Source organism: Camelus ferus, chromosome 36 (genome assembly GCF_009834535.1).
Source record: "Camelus ferus isolate YT-003-E chromosome 36, BCGSAC_Cfer_1.0, whole genome shotgun sequence".
Taxonomy (NCBI): Eukaryota; Metazoa; Chordata; class Mammalia; order Artiodactyla; family Camelidae; genus Camelus; species Camelus ferus.
The window spans coordinates 24621061-24627100 of record NC_045731.1 but is presented as its reverse complement, the minus strand read 5'-3'; positions in this window follow the sequence as shown (position 1 = coordinate 24627100).

Below are 6040 nucleotides of genomic sequence, written 5' to 3'. Positions count from 1 at the left end.
AAGCCGTCCTTCACCTAGCTTCTTGGGTATACAATGTTTCTTTTCAGTTGCAAATTACAATCAATACATATATATGGGAAGGTACTATCTCCAACCCTGTTTTACACTGAAAAATGCAGGAACTTCAAACCGACACTAGGAAACAGACTGAGAAACCACAGTAAAACTTTCCCCTTCATGCGTTCCCTTTGTGCTAGATGAATGAACGTCTCTCCACATAATCAGTTCTGATATATAAGTGTGTGTGAAAGCCGTCCTTCACAAAATTGTTAGGAACACCAAGTTTCTTTTCAGTAGCAAACTACACTAAATTCATATATATGTTGAGGTACTATCTCCAAATCCGTTTTACAGTGAAAACTGCAGGAACTTCAACCCGGCACTGGGAAACACACTGAGAAACCAGAGTAAAATTTCTCCTGCAACCTTTTCCAATTGTAATAGATGAACGAACGTCTCTCCACATGCTCAGTTCTGAGAGATAAATGTGTGTGAAAGCCTTCCTTCACTAGCTTCTTGTGAACATAAAGTTTCTTTTAAGTTGAAAAATACACTCCATAGATATTTATGTGCTGGTACAAGCTCCAATTCTGTTTTAAAGTGAAAATTGCAGGAACTTCAAACCGCCACTAGGAAAAATTCTGAGAAACCACAGTAAAATTTTCCCTGCAAATAGATCCTTATATGCTGGATGAAAGAACGTCTCTACACATGCTCAGTCCTGATATATATGTGTGTTTGAAAGCCGTCCTTCAACTAGCTTGTTAGGAACACCAAGGTTCTTTTCAGTAGCAAACTACAGTAAATATATATATATGTTGCGGTACTAGCTCCAACTCGGTTTTACAGTGAAAAATGCAGGAACTTCAAACCGGCACTTGGAAAAAGGCTGAGATACCACAATAATATTTTCTCCTGCAACCCGTTCCATTTGTGCTGGATGAACGAACGTCTTTCCACATGTTCATTTCTGAAAGATATGTGTGTGTGAAAGCCGTTCTTCACCTAGCTTGTTGGGAACACAAAGTTTCTTTTCAGTTGCAAACTACACTCCATACATATATATGGGGAGGTAATAGCTCCAAATCTTTTTTACAGTGAAAAGTGCAGGAACTATAAACAAGCACTGGGAAACAGACTGAGAAAGCAGAATAAAATTTCTCCTGCAAAGTTTTCCATTTGTGCTAGGTGAACGAACATCACTCAAGATGAAAGATCTGAGAATTTAGTGTGTGTTAAAGCCTGAATTCACCTTGCTTGTTAGGAAACCAAACTTCCTTTTAAGTTGCAAAATACACTCCATACTTATAAATGGGGAGGTTCTAGCTCCAACTCGGTTTTTCAGTGAAAACTGCAGGAACTTCAAACCGGCACTTGGAAACAGACTGAGATACCACAATAATATTTTCTCCTGCAAACCGTTCCATTTGTGCTGGATGAACGAACGTCTCTCAAGATGCAAAAATCTGAGAATTTAGTGTGTGAGAAAGCCGTAATTCACCTAGCTTGATGGGAACACAAACTTCTTTTTAAGTTGCAAACTACACTCCATAAAATTATATGGGGAGTTACTAGCTCCAACTCGATTTTACAGTGAAAACTGCAGGAACTTCAAACCGCCACTAGAAAATAGACTGAGAAACCACAGAAAAAGTTTCTCCTGCAACCTTTTCCATTTGTGTTAGACGAACGAACGTTTCTCCACATGCTCATTTGTGAGAGATGAGTGTGTGTGAAAGCCGTCCTTCACTAGCTTCTTGGGAACACAAATTTTCTTTTCATTTTCAAACTACAGTCCATACATATATATGGGAAGATACCTGCTCCAACTCGGTTTTACAGTGCAAACTGCAGGAACTTCAAACCGCCACTAGGAAAAAGTCTGAGAAACCACAGTAAAATTTTCCCTGCAACTAGATCCTTATATGCTGGATGAAAGAACGTCTCTACACATGCTCAGTCCTGATATATATGTGTGTTTGAAAGGCGTCCTTCAACTAGCTTGTTAGGAACACCAAGATTCTTTTCAGTAGCAAACTACAGTAAATACATATATATGTTGCGGTACTAGCTCCAACTCGGTTTTACAGTGAAAACTGCAGGAACTTCAAACCCACGCTTGGAAAAAGGCTGAGATACCACAATAATATTTTCTCCTGCAACCCGTTCCATTTGTGCTGGATGAACGAACGTCTTTCCACATGTTCATTCTGAAGATATGTGTGTGTGAAAGCCGTTCTTCTCCTACCTTGTTGGGAACACAAAGTTTCTTTTCAGTTGCAAACTACAATCCATACATATATAAGGGGAGGTAATAGCTCCAAATCTGTTTTTACAGTGAAAAGTGCAGGAACTATAAACAAGCACTGGGAAACAGACTGAGAAACAGAGTAAAAGTTCTCCTGCAAATTTTTCCATTTGTGCTATGTGAACGAATGTCTCTCAAGATGAAAGATCTGAGAATTTAGTGTGTTTTAAAGCCTTAATTCACCTTGCTTGTTAGGAAACCAAACTTCCTTTTAAGATGCAAACTACAACTCCATACAATCATGTGGATAGTTACTAGCTCCAACTCGATTTTACAGTGAAAACTTGCAGGAACTTCAAACCGCCACTAGGAATCAGACTGAGAAACCACATAAAAAGTTTCTCCTGCAAACTTTTCCATTTGTGCTAGATGAACGAACGTCTCTCCACATGCTCATGTGTGAGAGTTGAGTGTGTGTGAAAGCCGTCCTTCACTAGCTTCTTGGGAACACAAGTTTCTTTTCATTTTCAAACTAAAATCCATACATATATATGGGAAGATACCTGCTCCAACTCGGTTTTTACAGTGAAAACTGCAGGAATTTCAAACCAGCACTAAGAAACAGACTGAGGAACCGCAGTAAATCTTTCCCCTGCAACTCGTTCCAGTTGTGCTAGATGAGCGATAGTCAATCCACATGCTGAGTTATGAGAGATAAGTGTGTGTGAAAGCCGTCCTTCACCTAGCTTCTTGGGAACACAAACTTACTTTTCATGTGCCAAATACACTCCATACATATATATGGGGAGGTACGAGCTCCAACTCGATTTTACAGTGAAAACTGCAGGAAATTCAAACAGGCACTGGGAAACAGACTGAGAAACCAGTGAAAAATTTCTCCTGCAACCTTTTCCACTTGTGCTAGATGAACGAACGTCTCTCCACATGCTCAGTTCTTAGAGATAAGTGTGTGTGAAAGTCTTACTTTACTACTTGATGGGAATACAAAGTTTCTTTTCAGTTGCAGACTCCACTTCATATATATATGGGGAGGTACGAGCTCCAACTCGGTTTTACAGTGAAAACTGCAGGAACTTCAAACCGGCACTAGGAAAAGACTGAGAAACCAGAATAAAAGTTTCTAATGCAACCCGTTCCATTTGTGCTAGATGAACGAAAGTCTCTCCACATGCTCAGTTCTGAGAGAAAAGTGTGTATTAAATCCGTTCTTAACCTAGCTTTTTGGGAACGCAAAGTTTCTTTTCAATTGCAAACTAAACACCAAACTTATATACGGGAAGGTACTAGCTCCAATTCGTTTTTTCAGTGAAAACTGCAGGAACTTCAATCCGACACTAGGAAACAGACTGAGAAACCAGAGTCAAATTTTATCTTGAAAACCGTTCCATTTTGCTAGATGAACGAACCTCTCTCAAGATGCAAACATCTGAGTATTTAGTGTGTATTAAAGCCTTCATTCACCTTGCTTTTTAGGAAAACAAACTTCCTTTTAAGTTGCAAACTACACTCCATACATATAAATGGGGAGGTACAAGCTCCAACTCGGTTTTACAGTGAAAACTGCAGGAAATTCAAACCTTAACTAGGAAACAGAATGAGAAACCACAATAAAATTTTCTCCTGTAACACGTTCCTTTTGTGCTGGATGAACGAACATTTCTCCACATGCTCAGTTCTGAGAGATAAGTGTGTGTGAAAGCCGTATTTCACCTAGCTTGTTGGGAACACAAAGTTTCTTTTCAGTTGGAAACTACACTCCATACATATATATGGGGAGGTAATAGCTCCAAATCGATTTTACAGTGAAAACTGCAGGAACATCAAACCGGCAGTAAGAAAAAGACTGAGATACCAGAATAAAAGTTTCTCCTGCAACCCGTTCCATTTGTGCTGGATGAACGAACGCCTCTCCACATGCTCAGTTCTGAGAGATTAGTGTGTGTGAGAGCCGCCTTTCTCTTAGCTTCTTAGGAACACCAAGTTTCTTTTCTGTAGCCAACTACACTAAATTCATATATATGTTGAAGTACTAGCTCCAACTCGGTTTTACAGTGAAAACTGCACGAAATTCAAACCGGCACTAGGAAACAGACAGAACCCAGAATAAAAGTTTCTACTGCAAACCGTTCCTTTAGTGCTAGATGAACGAACATCTCTCCACATGCTCATTTCTGAGAGATAAGTGTGTGTGAAATCCGTCCTTCACTAGCTGTTTGGGAACACAAATTTTCTTTTAAGTTGCAAACTACACACCATACATATATATGGGGAGTTACTAGCTCCAACTCTTTTTTACAGTGAAAACTGCAGGAACTTCAAACCGGCACTGGGAAAGAGACTGAGAAACCAGAGTAAAATTTCTTCTGCAACCTTTACCATTTGTGCTAGATGAACGAACGTCTCACAACATGCTCAATTCTGAGAGATAGAGTGTGTTTAATCCGTCCTTCACCTAGCTTTTTGGGAACACACAGTTTCTTTTAAGTTGCAAATTACAAACCATACATATATATGGGTAGGTACTAGCTCCAACACGGTTTTACAGTGAAAACTGCAGGAAATTCAAACCGGCACTAGGAAACAGACTGAGAAACCAGAGTCAAAGTTATCTTGCAAACCATTCCATCTGTGCTGGATGAACGAACGTCTCTCAAGATGCAAAATCTGAGAATTTAGTGTGTTTGAAAGCCGTAAATCAACTAGCTTGTTGGGAACACAAACTTCCTTTAAAGTTGCAAACTACACTCCATACAATTATATGGGGAGTTACTAGCTCCAACTCGGTTTTACAGTGTAAACTGCAGGAACTTCAAACCGCCACTAGGAAACAGACTGGGAAACCACACAAAAAGTTTCTCCTGCAACACGTTCCATTTGTGCTGGATGAAAGAACGTCTACCCAAATGCTCAGTTCTGAGAGATAATTGTGTTTGAATGCCGTACTTCACTTAGCTTGTTAGGAAAACCAAGGTTCTTTTCTGTAGCAAACTACACTATATTCATATATATGTTGAGGTACTAGCTCCAACTCGGTTTTACATTGAAAAGTATAGGAACTTCATACCGGCACTGGGAAACAGACTGAGAAACCGGAGTAAAATTTCTCCTGCAATCTTTTCCATTTGTGATAGATGAACGAACGTCTCCCAACATGCTCAGTTCTGAGAGATAAGAGTGTGAGAAAGCCGTCCTTCACTAGCTTGTTGGGAACACAAAGTTTGTTTTAAGTTGCACAATACAATCCTTATATATATATGGGGAGGTACTAGCTCCAACACGGTTTTTCTGTGAAAACTGCAGGAACTTTAAACCCACACTAGGAAACAGACAGAAACAACAGAAAAGTTTTCCCTGCAAACCATTCCCTTTGTGCTAGATGAATGAACGTCTCTACACATGCTCAGTTATGATATATAAGTGTGTGTGAAAGCCGTCTTTCACCTAACTTGTTAGGAACACCAAGTTTCTTTTCAGAAGCAAACTACACTAAATTCAAAATTATGTTGAGGTACTCGCTCCAACTTGGTTTTACAGTGAAAACTGCAGGAAATTCAAACAGGCACTGGGAAACAGACTGAGAAACCAGAGTCAAATTTTATCTTGCAAACCGCTCCATTTTTGCTACATGAACGAACCTCTCTCAACATGCACAGATCTGAGAATTTAGTGTGTGTTAAAGCGTTAATTCACCTTGCTTGTTAGGAAAACAAACTTCCTTTTAAGTTGCAAACAACACTGCATACATATAAATTGGGAGGTACTAGCTCCAAC